Here is an 18537-nt window from a genome sequence, read left to right as displayed (position 1 = left end):
ATGTGATATGAATGAAATGTCCTAAAGATTTATTTATCTCGAGAAGCTTGCATCATTTGCTTTGAAGTAAAAATCCTTGAAGGTCACTTTTCTTTTCTCTCTCAACATTGGATGAAGTTGACTTTCCGGGCCTCCTTGATCAAGAAACCATGTTCTTACTCATCATTATCCTTGACTTCATATCCCCAAGTGAACTACGCACTGATCCCTCAAAAAGGGTGATCATTTTAACCCTCCTTTTACCATTTTCCCCCTTTTCCCCAAGTTTAGCCCCATTAAGTCACCTAGGGGATCAATTTCCCAGGAATTGACCCAAGGAAAAACTTCGACCTCCTATAGGCTACTGCGCTGGTGGGTCCCTCCCTCTCCTCCAAATTTGATGCAATTCTAACAGTGGAATCTTCGGGAATCCCAAGCCCTAGCTCTAGGATCGAATTTCTCCTAGGCATCCCCAAGGCTAGACCTCAATAGGATCAACTCAACATTTTGAAGTAAATATTCTTGTTTGGTTCTTTCCCCTCACCTTGTTCAAGATAGGAACATCATTGGTTGTTGCATTACATCCCCGAACCTGGGTTGGGTCCACTTGCCCTCGTGTGGTCCCACTTCTCAATAAAGATTATTTGTCAGAGAGAATCAAGTTTCCCAAGGATTATAGAGATTAAGAACCTTGTTTATAAGCTTATGTGAAAATTTCTGAATCTACACATCAAAAATCCTATTGCAATCACTGGTTTACCATCTCCTACTTGTTTTTGCATTCAACAAGTTATTTAATTATTTAAATAGCGATGAAAACACTATTGTAGACTACACATACATACAGATCATGAACTGAAATGAAATGAGACAAATACACAAGGGACACCATTATTTTTGGACAATCGTCCCTAGAAAAACCCAATGCAAAAAAATAGGTGCAAAATATAGAGGGTTTGTATTATTAAGCAGACTTCTGAATACAACTAGGGTGCCAAATCCGGCTCACCGAACAAAGAATAAACCCGGCAGAAGTACCTCTATCCAGAGACAAATGAACAAACCCCACAGATGACTACGATGTTCCCAGCGCTGGGCAGCGATGGCTGTTCCAAGCTTTGCACTGGAACTACGTCACCTCCTCTAGGAGTTGCGTCACTGTGACACTGCATCACTGATTATTGGGTGACTTGGAAGAAGGAAGGGTTTTTACTGTAGTTTTGTTCCCTCACTTTAGATGGGGGGATGATCCTCAATCCTAGTCCCGTGGGATTTCCCCTATTGGCCTATGGCGTCAAAAAGGGCACTACTCGAGAAACCCCGATTTTGGTAGCGCAGTCCCGTTTTCCCATTTTGCATTTTTCACTCCCCTCCGCACATTACAAGTTCTATTTCATTTTCTTCCCTCTTTGGGTCCACTTTGGTGGGTGACCCCATAGGAGAATTGCTTCTCCTAGATTGTTCTTCAGCCTGCAGCCCCTGATAGCCACCAGTGTAGCCAATGTATTGTGCCATTTGATCTTCGCTCCTTGAGCCAATTGTATGTCCCCTCACCCATCTTATCAAAAGCATATGTTTGAAGGTGAGCAACCCGATCCTAAAGCTATGTTTTTTATTATGCAATTGAGTGCTTATGCTTGTATTTCCTTGGACACTTTGGGCATGGATTATTGGGTGACTTGGAAGAAGGAAGGGTTTTGACTATAGTTTTGTTCCCTCACCTTAAATGGGGGGTTAATCCTCAATTCTAGTCTCGTGGGATTTCCCCTATTGGCATATGGCTTCAAAAAGGGCGCTACTCAGGAAACCGTGATTTTGGTAGTGCAGTCTCATTTTCCCATTTCACATTTTTCACTCCCCTCTGCACATTACAAGCCCTATTTCATCATCTTCCCTCTCTGGGTCCACAAGGCACTGGTACACCCCCTCCCCTTGTCCACATGTTTGGTTCAGGCCTAGAAATGTTGCCTCGAAGGTTGATGCAGCTAAAAGAACATTAAAAGCATATCATGGCCACAAACAAGAAACAAAAGAAAATAATATTATAAAATGCAAGGTGATGGGTAAGGACATTAAAATAGCACGTGAACAAAATCCAAGCATGAACTCTACCCCTTATCATTATTGTCATTACCCTAGTTCCAAGGGCCACATGAATGCATCCATATCATTAAGGAACCCATGCATGTCCCATCCCCTGTGGGCGATGAATTGCCCCACATTAAGGGGGTAATAATTGCTTATATGATACACAGCATGTCCTCATCTTCTGGAGCCCTGAGCAGTAATACAAAGAAAAATCAAGAAAAGGAAAAAGGGTAAATGAAGAAGGGTGGAAAAAAAAAGGTCAAGGTAACTCACGTATCCACGATTGGTCCCTCCTACATCTATACAACTAAATATGTGGACATACCTCATCATTACCATCCTTGAACCCACGGCGTTTGGCTTTGAGACTCTAGTGTCCCTATCTATCTCATCATTATTCAAATGACCCCTATCAATTGAAGGATGTACCTTGGACATGTCTTTCCCATTAGAGGATGGGAACACCTAATAGGGTTGTTTATTAGCCACTCCTAGGGAGGTAACACTATTACAAGCTTAAAGCCCCAAAATTTAGAAGGGAATCCCATTATGAAGTCTCAATGTGCCCTTGATTAACAAGCTTGGTTCACTTAGATGCACTAATGAATTATTGTACCTGATGGTGAGGAAGCGCATTGGATCTTATATGTAATTGGCAGGTGGTTTCATCATGGGCTAGGCAACTTAACTGGGGCCCAAGCCCACCAGAGGATCATATTGACACCTTTAGGGGATGCGTTGAGAGCCATGGGACTCCATCATGTGTTAGAGCATCATTTCATGCCATGGGCACCCTCAACACCTTCATCAATTTGTTCATTGCCCTGCATTATTCGCAAGATGATGCACTTGGACTAGCGTACCCCGGGCGACTTAGCATGATCATGGCAATTGATTTGAGCCCCAGAGGAGGTTTGTCTCACCCTTGACACATGGGAGGGCAGGCACCATCAACAGAGCCCCCATTTGTAGCATTGTATAGGATTTTCTTTCATCTGGAGACCCATGAGCCCAGTTGTTGTGTCCCAAACCCACTTGGGGCCCCACATGATGACTTGCATGGAAAATTAGGGGCCATCCCCTAATTTATATTTATTGGAGTCGTCTCTCTCATCATGGCACTTAGAGGACTAAACTTGGCTCCCCAACAGCCCTACATCATCATGGCGTCATCAACTTGGCTTGCATATGGATGGCTAATTCATAACTCGTGATAGCTACTTGGTCGGCTTGTGACCAAGACTTGTTTTTAGCACATTATTTTATAATTTTGGGGGCTCATTATGCTAATTCGATTTAGAGAGATTCATATAAATAGAAGTGAGTCTCATTTGTGAGAACTCATCATCATCACTTGGATTCTTCTCTTGTAAAAGAACTTGCACTTTTTCTTTGGACGCTATTGGAGATTCTTTAATGCATTTTGACATTTGGAGCTGAAATTTTTTATCTTCTTTGGAGCTACTTCATGATTTGTGGATGGATATATCATATTGTTATCTTTTAAGTGCTTCCTATTCAATATTTTCTTCGAATAATGTCTAATGTATGGAATTCTTGCCACTAGTTAATGCTCTTGTGCCCTATTTCGTTGGATATCATTTTGGAAAGCTAATTGGTTGGCAATTGCATATGTTACTCATTGCATGACAAATGATGAATGTTCCTAATGGAAAAAAATGTCTTTCTTCCATGAAATTCCATAAATCTTCGATGGGTAAATGTTGAAGGTTGATAGCTAGGGCATCAATCTTTAGCCTCCTTAAGGACGATTTTGGCCAATTTAGAATCATCTAAGACTCCATAGCCCAAAGGACTAGGCATTGGTCCAAGAATTTTGGCGATCAAACTCCTTTTTCTCCATATTTTCTCCTAAATTTTGATCCCTTAAAGGTAGGGCGGAAATCTAGGGCTTGCAACGAAATTTTAGGGAGGTGATTTTTCAGGAATCTAAGGGTCCAAACATCAAGCTCCAGGTTTAAGCTCTAAGTTTGGTGGGCATTCGCCCGAGTTTCATCCATAAAATCTCTTTCCCTGGCTGTTGCCCCAAGAGGGAAAGCCTAGGTCTTTCTCTCTCACTTTGGGACCTTCTTTGAGGTTTGTATGAGCATAGTATTCATTGGAATAAATCATAGGAAACCAATCCTCCTCCCTTGCCTTGACCTAGTAAGCACCTAGGAAGTATTTCTTCCCACGATTATTCATAAACCCTAGGTCTAGTGCAAGTCTTTCCTAGGCCTCTCAAAGGAAGCGAAGATCCTTTTGGAAGTGTTAAAACATCACAAAGAGCTTCTTTGAGAGGTTCTATCCCATCACTTGGAGTCTTGATCTTAGGAAATACCTATTATCATTGCATATCTGAAACCCTAAGTCTTGAACTCCTTATCTCAAGGCCTTTCTTGGAGAGTGTTTTATCTTCTTTGAAGCATTGAGCCATTGTTGTGTCTCTCCTTGAATGGGCTTTGTGGAATCACATCATACATAATCATAGAACTACTTATCCTAAGTGATTCCCTTCCTACTGGGACTCTTGCCATCGGTGAAAGTTCGTAAAAAGCAGGGGACATTGACTGAGGTGACAGTGGGTCATTATCCCATTATTATCGCTAGGTTTAGCTCCTTGTCCTGTAGGATTTGCCTTCCTTAGGGCCCTGCTAGATTGTGTGGTAACATTTTTGGCGCCATTGTCGGGGAGGAAGCAAGACTGCCTCCTTCGTGTAATATTTGAAGAGGTGATTCCTTTAATGACAATATAGATCCTCTTCTGGTGACTCCATTATAATAATGAAGCCCTTGTTCTTCATTGAACCTGAAATTCAATGCTTGTCGAGTGAAGCAGGCATCTTTGAATTCACCCTGGTGACTCCTACATGATTGGTATGTGTAACCTAATAGGATGTCTTACTTTGATAAAATCCCTGACTTGGACACAATACTCAGGGTGCCCGAGTTTGATGGTGATCCATCTTCTACTATTGATCATGTGACAAGATTTGCTACATATACCACAAAAGTTGATGTGCTCATAATGTTGTTCATAAGGTTCCTTCAAGGTCATGACTCATGGTTGTATAATTGCAAGCCTAGGAGTATTTCATCAATTGAAGCATTCTTTGATAACTTTATGGAGCATTATCAAACTAAGGACCAAGCTTGCCCAACATTAGATATTGATTTTCGAAAGGAAGCCTTCATTGAACATAAGGAGGATCATGAGGAAGAGGAGGATCCCTTTCTAGATCATCAATGAAGACGTTAAGGGAGATCTTGAATGGAACCAAGATAAAGATTTTGATGAAGAAGGTTCCTTAGAAAGTAAAATTGAAGATAGCCCCATCTTTTTCAAGGACGTTATCTCTGACATTGTACATATCAAAGACCTTAAGAAGACGACCCCATTTTCCCCTTGGACATTAGTTATTTCTTGCATATTGAAGAAGGGAAGTGGGAGATCACGGGCCATCATTTTGACAAAGATCCTATCTATGACACCGATGAAGAAGGGGAATTTGAGGAAAGTGAGGTTGAGGCTAGCCCTATTTCTATCAAGGATATTATTCTTGTTGAATTTTTGGTAGCATCAAATGTGCTATAACTCCAAAATTTTGTGGAGGGGCTAGAACACATGAGATCTCCAAGACCAAGAAATCATTTGGAGAAATTCCACCGAGAGTGCATGTTATTCAAATAATTAATTATTTTTAATGGTGCCTAAGTTAAAACTTAGGAAATTAAAATAATTGAAGTAACTTAATGTAAATATAGGTGAGAAGCTTCTAAGTGACGAGGATCAAGTCTAATTTAATCTTAGCCGTTGATTAGAGATTAGATCACGGTCATTGATTTCTCAACAGGAAAAGTATAAAGGAAGGCTTTGGGTCAGTTGGACAACACACACAGGGAGAGCAGCACTTGACCTAGATCGAAATTATGGGGTGTGATTTGCTAAGAATTTCGGAGTGAGCTTCTAGTGCAGAGAGGGACAGTTCGGCAGTGGGACTTTCGTCCAAGGCCGAGAATACATAGCAGAGAGGCAGCACAACACCAGAGAGAGACAGCACAGCTCCAGGAGGGTGACGTAGAGGCTAGAGGGCTAACGCAGTCACGCAAAGGCAACGCTGGGGTTTCTATGAGGCAAATTGGGCATCAATTCAGCAAATTGATTTCTAAGTCGGGAAGGCTCACCGGGAGGGTGACACAGATCCTAGAGGAGGTGACGCAGTCCAATGCAAAGTTGGGAGCAGCCATCGCTGCACAACGCTGGGGACAGCGCAGTCACCTGTGGGGTTTGTTCATCCAATTGCTGGATCCACCAAAATATTTGTCTCCAGATAGAGGTACTTCTGCCAGGTTTATTCTTTGTTGGGTGAGCCGGATTTGGCACCCTAGTTGTATTCAAAAATCTGCATAATAATAAAACCCTCGTATTTGCTGCACTGGTTTTCCCACACTGGGTTTTTCTAGGGACGTTTAGTCCAAAAATAAGTGTGTCCTTTGTGTGATTGTCTCATTTATTTTATTCAGTACTTGATCTGTATATTGGTGTAGGTTGCAGTGTATTTGCATTAATATTTTCTGAATAATTCTGAAAATAACTTGTTAAAATGAAGAACACAAGTAGGTAATGCAAATCAGTTTACTGTAGTAGGATTTATGATTTGTTAGATTCATAAATTTTCACATGGTATCAGAGGGATTGCAGATCAAGGAGGACTGGAGCCATCAGTGAAAGGACAAGAAAAGTTTGTGCATGAAGACAGTTGTCACGAGAGACAACACAGTTTCAAGCCAAGAGAGCAGAGGAGGGGTGACGCAGTCACCAAGGGAGGCTCACGCAGAGCCTGCATCAGCCTGATTGGGTGACGTTGTTGCTGCAAAGGGCATCGCAGTGATTACTAGGCCAGCGCAGAGATTGTTGAGTCTCGGGTTTTCCAGTTGCTGTGGCAGCGGGTGCAACGCAGATTTTATCTGGAGTTGCTTATGGGGTGTTGATTTTGTTGGTGCAGAACAGTACCTAGTGGGGCAGAAGCAAAGTAGAGGGAATCAGTTCCTTAGAAGATTTCTTGACAGGAAATCTAGATCCAGTGTTGAGCAGCAACAAACAAAGATCAGAGAGGAGTGATTCAAAAGTGGCTGGCAGAAGGATTTTCGTGAAGGAAATCGAAATTCAAAGGGAGCTTGTTCCTTAGAGGATTTCTAGCGCCAAAGAAATCTAGATCCGAGTTTTGCTGGGGCAGCAGCGAAAGAGGGAGAAGAGAACCAGTTCGACATTCATTTGAGTAGAGATGGTCGTTAACGGACTGAGGGATCAGGACAGGTTGGATGGAGCATCCAACTTCGTCATCTGGAAGGCCAGGATCCTGGCAATTTTGGATAAACATCGCATCAAGGATTATGCCTTGAAGACGGTTGTTGTTCCAGTTGATGTTGATCCTCTCAAAAAGTATGAGGAGGCTCAGGCAAAAAGTAAAGTGCATGATCTTGGACGGGGTCAAGGATCATGTAATCCCACATATTGTTGAGAAGGACACCACAAGGGAAATGTGGGAGGCCTTGACCACATTGTACAAGGGAACTTTCGTTCAATGGAAGATGTTGCTTGAGAGTCCACTGAGACAGTTTCAGATGCAGAAGGGAGAAGAAATCAATCCCTTCCTTCTCAGGTTGCAAAGGATCCGTGACCAACTAACTTCCGTAAGGGCTACACTAGATGCAGAAATTATGGTCAGGACTGCACTAATTGTAATCACTGAAGACTGGGAAACCTTTGTCCAAAGCATCTTGGGTAGGGCTTCTCTTCTCAGTTGGGAGGAGATGTGGGCAGCTCTTCGACCAGAAGAGATCAGTCGATGGACCAAGGCAGTAAGCAGCAGCAAAGGGATCAGAATCAAGAAGGAGGAAGAGGACGATGAGGCTCTCGCATCAGCAGGACAACAAGGGCAGCAGAAATGAAAGAAGGACATATCCAAAGTCAAATGCTTTAGATGTGGAGAAATGGGTCATTTCGCCACGTAGTGCCCTCAGAAGAAGAAGGGAAAAGAAGAGAAGTCTGACTCAAAGGTTGCTCCAGCGCAAGCTGACAAAGAGGACGATGATGATTGTGCCATGAGTGCTCATGCACCTCTAGAAAAGAAGTGGGGCGATATAGAACTATAGTTGGAGCTACAGTGAAGTAAAGGGCAGGATCCTTGAGGTGCCCAAACTCTTGGATCACATATGGCTACGGGAGCCCTTAATGACAGTAGCAGAATGATGGGAGTCAATTGGTGCGAGGGATGATGGAGCAACAGTGGTAGAGCTAGAGCGCCAAAGTCTGAAGCAGCACAGTGGAGTGTTGCAGCAGTGCGGAAGGCACAGAGCAGATACAACAGCAGCGCAATAGCATCAGAGGGTTAGCACAAATTAGCAGCAGAGGTAGCTTCAGCGTCAAGGTGCATCCAGGCTGACCAATATGTCAACGTTTGGGTGGCTTTTTCAGTTGCTTGCTTCTCAGCAACTGAGTTGCAGTGCAGCAGTTAGCAGTGACAGTGCTATGGGCAGCATTATGCAGTATATTGAAAGGGAGTTGCACTACAGATGCAGCAGTGACAATGGCAGTGGTAGTGTCATGGGAAGCAGTACAGATTGCAGCAGCGTACTGGATGAAGGGCAGCAGGCCGAACATCAACAGCGCAGAGGACCGATGTCGTGGATTAGTATGATACTTTTGTTGAGAAGTATTGCTAGAGCACATTCCTCGCTAAGAGGGAGTGTTGATTTTTGGGTAGCATTGGATGTGCTCTAGCTCCAAAATTTTGTGGAGGGGCTAGAACACATGAGATCTCCAAGACCCAAAAATCGTTTGGAGAAATTCCATTCAAATAATTAATTATTCTAATGGTGCCTAAGTTAAAACTCAGGGAATTAAAATAATTAATGTGAATTAATGTAAATATGAGTGAGAAGCTTCTAAGTGACAAGGATCAAGTCTAATTTAATCTTAGCCGTCGATTAGAGATTAGATCACGGTCGTTGATTTCTCAACAGGAAAAGTATAAAGGAAGGCTTGTGGTCAATTGGAGAACACACACAGGGAGAGCAACACTTGAGCTAGATCGAAATTATGGGGCATGGTTTGCTGAGAATTTTGGAGTGAGCTTCTAGTGCAGAGAGGGGTAGTTTGGTAGTGGGACTTCCATCCAAGGCCGAGAATACATAGCAGAGAGGCAATACAGCACCAGAGAGAGACAGTGCAACTCCAAGACGATGACAGAGGCTAGAGGGCTGACGCAGTCACGCAGAGGCAGCGCTAGGGTTCCTGTGAAGCAGATTGGGCATCACTTTAGCAGATCGATTTCTGAGCCGGGAAGGCTCACCGGGAGGGTGACGTAGCGCCTAGAGGAGGTGACGCAGTCCCAGCCCAGAGCTGGGAGCAGCCATCGCTACACAGCACTAGGGGCAGCGCAATCACCTGTGGGGTTTTTTCATCCAGTTGTTGGATCTGCCAAATATTTGTCTTCAGATAGAGGTACTTCTGTCGAGCTTATTCTTTGTTGGGTGAGCCGGATTTGGCACCCTAGTTGTATTCAGAAATCTGCATAATAATAAAACCCTCATATCTGCTGCACTAGTTTTCCCACACTAGGTTTTTCCGGGGACGTTTAGTCCAAAAACAAGTGTGACCTTTGTGTGGTTGTCTCATTTATTTTATTCAGTATTTGATCTGTATATTGGTGTAGGCTGCAGTGTATTTGCATTAATATTTTTTGAATAATTTTGAAAATAACTTGTTAAAATGAAGAACACAGGTAGGTAATGCAAATCAGTTTACTGCAGTAGGATTTATGATTTGTTAGATTCATAAATTTTCACAATTCTTAATGATATGCCTTTTGAGCTCCTTGAGGACCAAGGTGATCCCATGGCTCCTTTAAGAATTGACATTGAAGACTACTTGCATGTTGTAGAAGGGAAATGGGAGATTATTAGCTACCACTTTGACAAAGACCCCATTTATGATGTTGATGATGAACTTGATAAGGATCTTGATTTGCCTTGTATTCCATGTCATCAAGAAACATTGATCACTTTTGAGCAATCCTTGGGCCTTAGTATTAAAAATGATGAACACATGGTGGTCTCCCCTTTTCAACATGATCCTTGCAATAGGCAACTTGATTGGTGTAATTCCCCTTGCCTACCTTATTTTCCCTCCTATCCTTCTTAGCTAGAGCATGAGGATATAAAAGGGAACTTCATGAATAAGAGAACCTTTGAGAAAAAGTTATGGGGTTTGATCATTGATTTCTCCATATTCTTGATTAAAGGAAAGACCCGATGGTGCAAGCCTGACTCATGTTCCCCTCCTTTGTCTGTTGTTCCTTTACATGATTCATGGTTGCTTTATTTTCCCACCTCCCACCCTTGTGACCTTGCATATGAGTGTCATGATTGTCATGTTTGCTTTCAAATGTATATCATAATTTATCATAGGGATAGGAAATATGATCTTGATCTGATGATATGTTGGTTACATTAGCTATATGATTATACTTAGCATTTGCATAGTGTAGCATGCATGTTAGAGTAGGATGCATTGCGTATTGATTTTGCATATATCATCATATCATATTCTCATGATAAATAGGTGCATGTAGATTAGATTTGCATTATAAAATTGATTTGTTTTTCTGTATGGTTTATTATTTGGTGAAAACATGGATGATAAAAGTACACCCAAGACATTGTTTGTGATGTGCAAGATACAGGTCTCCGGTCCCAGAGGATTGTTGGTGTTCACATGACCTCCCGTTCGAGTACATGGTTTGTGCACTCTATTGTGAGCTCATGTCCTAGTTGGAGCCAAATGTTACCCACCAAAAGTGGGTGACCCAATAGGAGAATTTTTTCTCCTAGATTTGTCTTCAACCGGCAACCAGCAACCCCTGATAGCCACCAGTGTAGTCAATGGATTGTGCCATTTGATCTCCGCTCCATGAGATAGTCGTATGTCTCATCGCCCATCTGTTGAAAGCATATGTTTGAAGGTGGGCAATCCGATCCTAAAGGTATGTTTTTCAATGTGTAATCTGGTGCTTATGCTTGTATTTCCTTGGGCACTTTGGGCATGGATTATTAAGTCACTTGGAAGAAGGACAGGTTTTGACTATAGTTTTGTTCCCTCACCTTAAATGGGGATTAATCCTCAATCCTAGTCCCGTGGGATCTCCCCTATTGGCATGTGACTTCAGGAAGGGAACTACTCGGGAAACCCCGATTTTGGTAGCGCGGTATCGTTTTCCCAATTCACATTTTCCACTCCCCTCCCAACATTACAAGCCCTATTTCATCATCTTCCCTCTCTAGGTCCATATGACCAATGGGTCCACAAGGCACTGGTACACCTTAGGTCTAGGCTCAAGTCTTAAAATCACTGATGCTACCAAACCAAGAATCTCAACAAGAACTACTTTGCACAATGGAAAATATAAAGCAGTAAATCACATATGCACAAGTATACATAATTTTAAACAAAACTATAAAATATTTACAATCCCAGTCTTCGTTACATTAAACCAACTATGAATAATACAACAGTCTATGGTATACAAGATACAATGACAAACTTTGTTGCGCAACTTCTATGTCATATTTTGTCATGCCAGTCCTTCGCTCTTGTATTGCTCACTAGTAGTGCCTTAGTCCATCAAGGCATCTACACATCGAGAATCCAAGAGGGTTGCCTCCTATCACTACTGCAAGTCACGTCTGCTACAATGAACACGAGCTCGTCAACTGCTCTCTGGGTTGGCCAATACCTGAGCTCCAAACTGCCACGCTAGCAACAACTTTAGTCCATCAAAGTGTTGCACTTCGCCACCGTCCTTCACCCAACCTTCAGCTGCTCTTCGTCCTTCAAGATAGCTTGTCTAGGGATACTTTGGGTAGCCAACACCCTGCACTCCAACCAGCTCTATGACACCCAATCTCGTCACTGTCGGATTTGCACCTAATATAACTTTTCCTCACCTCGAAATGTCATATAAATGGCTCCAACAAGTTTCTTGTCAATCTGATCCAAATCTAGTCACCAAACTGTGACCCAACACACTTCAACACTGTTGTTTTGTCCATGCTTTTGCTGTTGTCACCACAGTGACTGATTACGGCACCAAATAGTGTTGTAACAACCCATAACTAGTCATCAAATCAGCCCTCAAAAACTACAGTTTGCCCTTGCTTGAATCCTCTACCTCCACGCTGTTTGATTAGGGGTAAAACCAACCCCAAAACAATCCCACACAAATGCCTTTTTATGGGGTTACGGCCTACGGCCTACCACAGGTAACTCCCAGCTCCTCGGCCTACTAAGGCAAAGTTCCCAGCCACCATATGACCTCCAAACAACCCTCAAACAAACCCGTATTTCCTCAGCCCTCCAGCAATGTACTCAGCCTACCTTCCAGCGCTTGGTCACCCTGAAACAAGCCTAGAACAGCCCTTTCACCCACACTAGATTGCCTCTCCTTGCTGCGGCTAATTCAAAAAATCTTCTTCTCCAACGAGTTGTTCACTAATGTATGTGTTGCACAATATGGATGCTCAAAATAACTCCATATCACCTTTTATATATACCATAAAAAAGGGCTCCCAAAACGACATGTTTGAAGCAACATGTCCATTGGATTCTTCAAGTCGGCCTACTTGACACCCAATAATTATGTCAACTTCAAAAATTCATATCTCTTCAATGACAACTCAGATTCGGACGATTTTCGATGCGTTGGAATCGTCTTTCCAAGCACTATCATCCTCATCCATCACATGTCGTGAATCCATCATGGTTTTGCCCCAAAACACGATGGGTGCCAAAACCCCATACTTGGGTTCCAAGCCCACAAGCTACCCTTGTGGCACTTTTTCCTCCAAACCCTGAACCCTAGGGCTTGGAGTACCTCCCAAGCTACACAAATCAACACTCCCTCTTAGCGAGGGAGGTACTTCCAAGACTAGGAAGTATCTCGTCATCATCATCACTGCTCGCAACACTTGCCCAACTCTTGGCGCTCACAATCGCAACAATCCCTGTATGGTAAACTATGCCCTTCTCGGAAGTGTCGTTTTCACTGCTGAAAGCCACCTACTTCTTCTTATCCTGTAACGTCTTCCACTCTTTCCATGATTCCTTCTTGGCAGTTGTAGGAGCACCCTTGCTCACCATTGACCACACGCTCTTCTTGGGTTGCAGAGTCTCCCTCTGAATCTGCAAGCTCCCTCTCGAACTAGACTCCTTCTAAGTCTCTGGAACCTGGACCTTCTCGGAAAAGTGTACCTTCTTCTCGAGAACCTGTACCTTCTCCTCTAAAGCCTGCACCTGCTCTTGCTTCTCTGGAACTTGTACCTGCTCCACCTGCTTCGTTCCATGATCCACAGGCTTGGTCGTCAACCTGTAGAGACCATGCTCTCTAACTCCGAGTACAATCCCATTGGGACTTAGAGCCTCTGAGCCTAAGTCTTGCCTTCCCATCCTGGACAAGACCTCAAACCCTTTCCTCTCGATCATTAAGACGGAAATCACGTTATATCTGAGTCCTGGTACAAACAGTACATCCTGGACCCGCATCATATGTCCTGTCTCCATCTTGAATGGCACCACACTCGATCCTCAGATCTTCAATCGCTCTTGTCACCGAACACTATGTGCAACTTCGAGTCCAATCCAGCTAGAGTCTCAAAAATATCCTGTGACCCTGTCATATGCTTCGTTGCACCACTGTCCACGTACCATCCATCCTCTTTGATAGTACTCTGCGAGAAATGAGAAATCATAGCAAAATCCTCCTCTTCATCTTCCAATCTTCTAGCGAGCTCATCCATCTCTGCTTTATTGGCAATAAGGGTGGCCTGCTTCCCTTTTCTTTTCTCATCATCTCCCTTCTTCTTCTTCGGACATCTCGATGAAAAATGACCCATCTCGCCACAATTGAAACACTTGACTTTAATCAAGTCCTTTTTCTTACCCTTCATTCATGATGCAAGTGCCACATCATCATCTGAAGCTTTTTGCTTCGGTTGAAGATCCTCGTCTCACAACTCTTCCTGAATGAAGTCATCCCATAGCCTATCCCAGTCTGGCAGCTTCTCCTTAGCAACGATCCCTTTGATGAAGGGCTTCCATTCCTCGGTGAACCCTTTCAAGGCAATCCTTACCATATCTCCATCTGAGACAATCACACCGATGGCAGCAAGCTCATCTTTGACCTGAGACAATCTCGTCAGATACGAGGTCACGCTTTCACCCTTTAACATCTTGGTGGACTTCAACTTATCCTCCAATACCAATACCCGGTTCTCGTTCTTATTCTGGAACAAATTCTGAAGAGACACCCACATCTCATGTGCGGTGTTCTTCTCGGACAAATGAGGTATTAGGGCATCCCTCACACCATCTAGGATGATCAGTCTCGCCCTCGCATCCAAATCTTCCCATATTTCCAGCTCCTTAGGGTCAGTTGGCTTCTTGATCTCTTTCTCGGCAAAATCCCAGATCCTGTTGACTTGCAAGATCAACTTGATCCTTTCCTTCCATGGACTATAGTTGGACAACCCGTCCAATCTGTCCTCATATCGGATACCTGCTTGCAACTTCGACATTGTAGTGAACCCTTCACTCACAATGTGACCAACTCCCTCTCACGTTGTACTTCGTTGCGCACAACTCTGATTTACTCACTTCCAAAGTAGCTTAGACACACTCTAAAACCATGTTGAATTTCCACGACCTTGGGTCTAGGTTCGAGTCTTAAAATCACTGACGCTACCAAACCAAGAATCTCAACAAGAACTACTTTGCACAACGGAAAATATAAAGCAGTAAATCACATATGAACAAGTATACACAATTTTAAACAAAATTGTACAATATGTACAATCCCAATCTTCGTTATATTAAACCAAATCTAGATAATACAATAGTCTATGGTATACAAGATACAATGACAAACTTCGTTGCGCAACTTCTATGCTGTATCTTGTCCTGTCGGTCCTTTGCTCCTGTACTGCTCATTAGTAGTGCCTTAGTCCATCAAGGCATCTACACATTGAGACTCCAAGAGGACTGCCTCCTATCACTATTGCAAGTCACATTTGCTACAATGAACACGAGCTCATCAATTTCTCTCTGGGTTGGCCAATTCCAGAGCTCCAAACTACCACGCTAGCAACAACTTTAGTCCATCAAAGTGTTGCACTTTGGCACCGTCCTTCACCCAACCTTCAACTGCTCTTCGTTCTTCAAGATAGCTCGTCTAGGGCTACTTTGGGTGGCCAACACGCTACCCTCCAACCAGTGCTATGACACCCAATCTTGTCACTATTGAATATGCACCTAATATGACTTTTCCTCACCTCGGAATGTCATATAAATGGCTCCAACAGGTTGCTTGTCAATCTGATCTAAATCTAGTCACCAAACTATAACCCAACACACTTCAAAACTGTTGTTTCGTCCCTTCTTTCGTTGTAGTCACCACAACGACTAGTTAGGGCACCAAACAGTGATGTAACAACCCATAACCACTCATCAAATCAGCCCTCAAAAACTACAATTTTTCCTTACTTGAATCCTCTGAATCCACACTGTTGATTAGGGCTAAAACCAACCCCAAAATAGTCCCACGCAATTGCCTTTCTATGGGGTTAGGGCCTGTGGCCTACCACAGGTAACTCCCAGCGCCTACGGCCTGCTAAGACAAAGTTCCCAACCACCATATGACCTCCAAAACAACCCTCAAACAGACCCGTATTTCCTCATCCCTCCAGCAAGGTACTCGGCCTACCTTCTAGCCCTTGGTCACCCTGAAACATGCCCTAAAACAGCCCTCTTTCACCCACGCTAGACTGCCTCTCTTTGTTGCAGCAAATTCAAAAATTCTTCTTCTCCAACGAGTTGTTCACCAATGTATTTGTTGCACAAGATGGATGCTCAAAATAACTCTATATCACCTTTTATATATACCATAAAGAAGGGCCCCCAAAACGTCATGTTTGAAGCAACACGTCCATTGGATTCTTCAAGTTAGCCGACACACAATAATAATTATGTCAACTTCAAAAATTCATATCTCTTCAACGACAACTTGAATTCGGACGATTTTCGATGCGTTGGAATCGTCTTTCCGAGCACTATCATCCTCATCCATCACATGCCGTGAATCCATCATGGTTTTGCCCCAAAACACGATGGGTTCCAAAATCCCATACTTGGGTTCCAATCCCATAAGCTTCCCTTGTGGCGCTTTGTCTTCCAAACGCTGAACCCTAGGGCTTGAAATACCTCCCAAGCTACACAAATCAATAGGGCACTACTCGGGAAACCCCGATTTTGGTAGCGTGATCTCATTTTTCCAATTCGCATTTTTCACTCCCCTCTACACATTACAAGCCCTATTTCATCATCTTCCCTCTCTAGGTCCACATGACCACTAGGTCCACAAGGCACTGGTACACCCCCTCCCGTTATCCACATGTTTGGGTCAAGCCTGGAAACGTTGCCCCAGAGGTTGATGCAGCTAAAAGAACACTAAAAGCATATCATGGCCACAAGAAAGAAACAAAAGAAAAGATTATAAAATGCAAAAGATGGTCGGGATGTTAAAATAACACGTGTGAAAAATCCAAGCATGAGTTGTACCCCTTATCATTATCGTGATCACCCTAGTTCCTAGGGCCCCATGAGTGCCCCGACATCATTAAGGAACCCATGCACATCCCAACCCCTGGTAGGTGATAAACTACCCCACCTTAAGGGGGTAACTCATGTATCCACAATTGCTCCCTCCTACATCTATACACCTAAATATATGGACATCCCTCATTATTACCATCTTTGAACCCACGGCATTTGGCTTTGAAACTCTGATGTCCCTTTCCATCTAATCATTATTTACATGACCCATATCAATTGAAGGATGTACCTTGGACATGTCTTTGCCCTTGGGGGCTGGGAACACCTAATAGGGTTGTTCGTTAGCCGCTCCTACCTAGGGAAGTAACACTATTACAAGCTTAAAGCCCCAAATTGGGAAGGGAAATCCATTATGAAGTCTCAATGTGCCCTTGATTAACAAGTTTGGTTCAATTAGATGCACTAATGAATTATTGTACTCGATGGCGAGGAAGCACATTGGATCTTATATGTAAATGGCAAGTGGTTCCATCATGGTCTAGGCAACTTAACTAGGGCCCAAGCCCACCACAAGAATATATTGATGCCCCAAGGGGATGCGTTGAGAGCCATGGGACTACATCATGTGTTAGAGCATCATTTCTTGGCATGGGTACCCTCAGCGCCTTCATCAGTTTGTTCATTGCCCCACATTATTCGCAACATGATGCACTTGGACCAGCATACCATGACGGACTTAGCATGATCATGGCAACTGGTCTGAGGCCAAGAGGAGGTTTGTCTCACCCTTGAGACATGGGAGGGCAAGCACCATCATCAAAGCCCCCATTTGGAGCATTGTACAGGCTTTGTTTTCATCTGGAGACCCATGAGACCAACAGTTGTGCCCCAAATCCACTTGGGGCCCCACATGATGACTTGCATGGAAAATTAGGGGCCATCCCCTAATTCATCTTTATTGGAGCCCTCTCTCTCATCATGGCACTTAGAGGACTCAACGTGGCCCTCCAACAGCCCTACATCATCATGACGTCATCAACTTGGCTTGCATATGGATGGCTAATTCATAACTTGCGATAGCTACTTGGTCGGATTGTGACCAAGACTTGTTTTTAGCACATTATTTTTTAATTTTGGGGGCTCATTAGGCTAATTCGATTTAGAGAGATTCATATAAATAGAAGTGATTCTCATTTGTGAGAACTCATCATCTCTCTTGGATTCTTCTCTTGTAAAAGAACTTGGAGATTTTCTTTGGATGCTATAGGAGATTTTCTGATGCATTTTGACATTTGGAGCTGAAATTTTCGATCTTCTTTGGTGCTACTTCATGATTTGTGGATGGATATATCATATTGGCATCTTGTAAGTGCTTCTTGTTGAATATTTTCTTGGAATAATATTGTCTAATGTATGGAATTGTTGCAACTAGTTAATGCTCTTGTGCCCTAATTTGTTGAATATCATTTGGAAATCTATTTGGTTGGCAATTGCATATCTTACTCATTGCATGACAAATGATGGATGTTCCTAATTTATAAGATTTTGTCTTTCTTCCATGAAACTCCATAAATCTTGGATGGGTAAATGTTGAAGGTTGATAGCTAGAGCATCAATCTTTAGCCTCCTTAAAGACGATTTTGGCCAATTTAGATTCATATAAGACTCCATAGCCCTTATTGGCATCATTCATTTGTCATTTTTCAAAAAATAGGTAAACACCTATACACATGGTAACCTCCTTTAGCTACTGCACTCGTCTTGCTGAGAAAATTTGATATAGCTGCCCCTGCTAGAAAGAGGGG

General features: G+C 43.1%; 1 protein-coding gene across 1 annotated transcript in view; it reads right to left on the bottom strand.

The window, feature by feature from the left end:
• LOC149155049 (uncharacterized) overlaps positions 1-18537 on the bottom strand; it is a 235731-nt gene that overhangs the window by 154593 nt on the left and 62601 nt on the right. The window lies entirely within an intron of this gene.

The sequence above is a fragment of the Pinus tabuliformis genome, chromosome 9 (assembly GCF_031772625.1).
Source record: "Pinus tabuliformis cultivar Carrire ecotype Pingquan chromosome 9, CPIR1, whole genome shotgun sequence".
In the NCBI taxonomy this organism is placed as follows: Eukaryota; Viridiplantae; Streptophyta; class Pinopsida; order Pinales; family Pinaceae; genus Pinus; species Pinus tabuliformis.
This window is presented reverse-complemented; position numbering and strand designations above follow the sequence as displayed.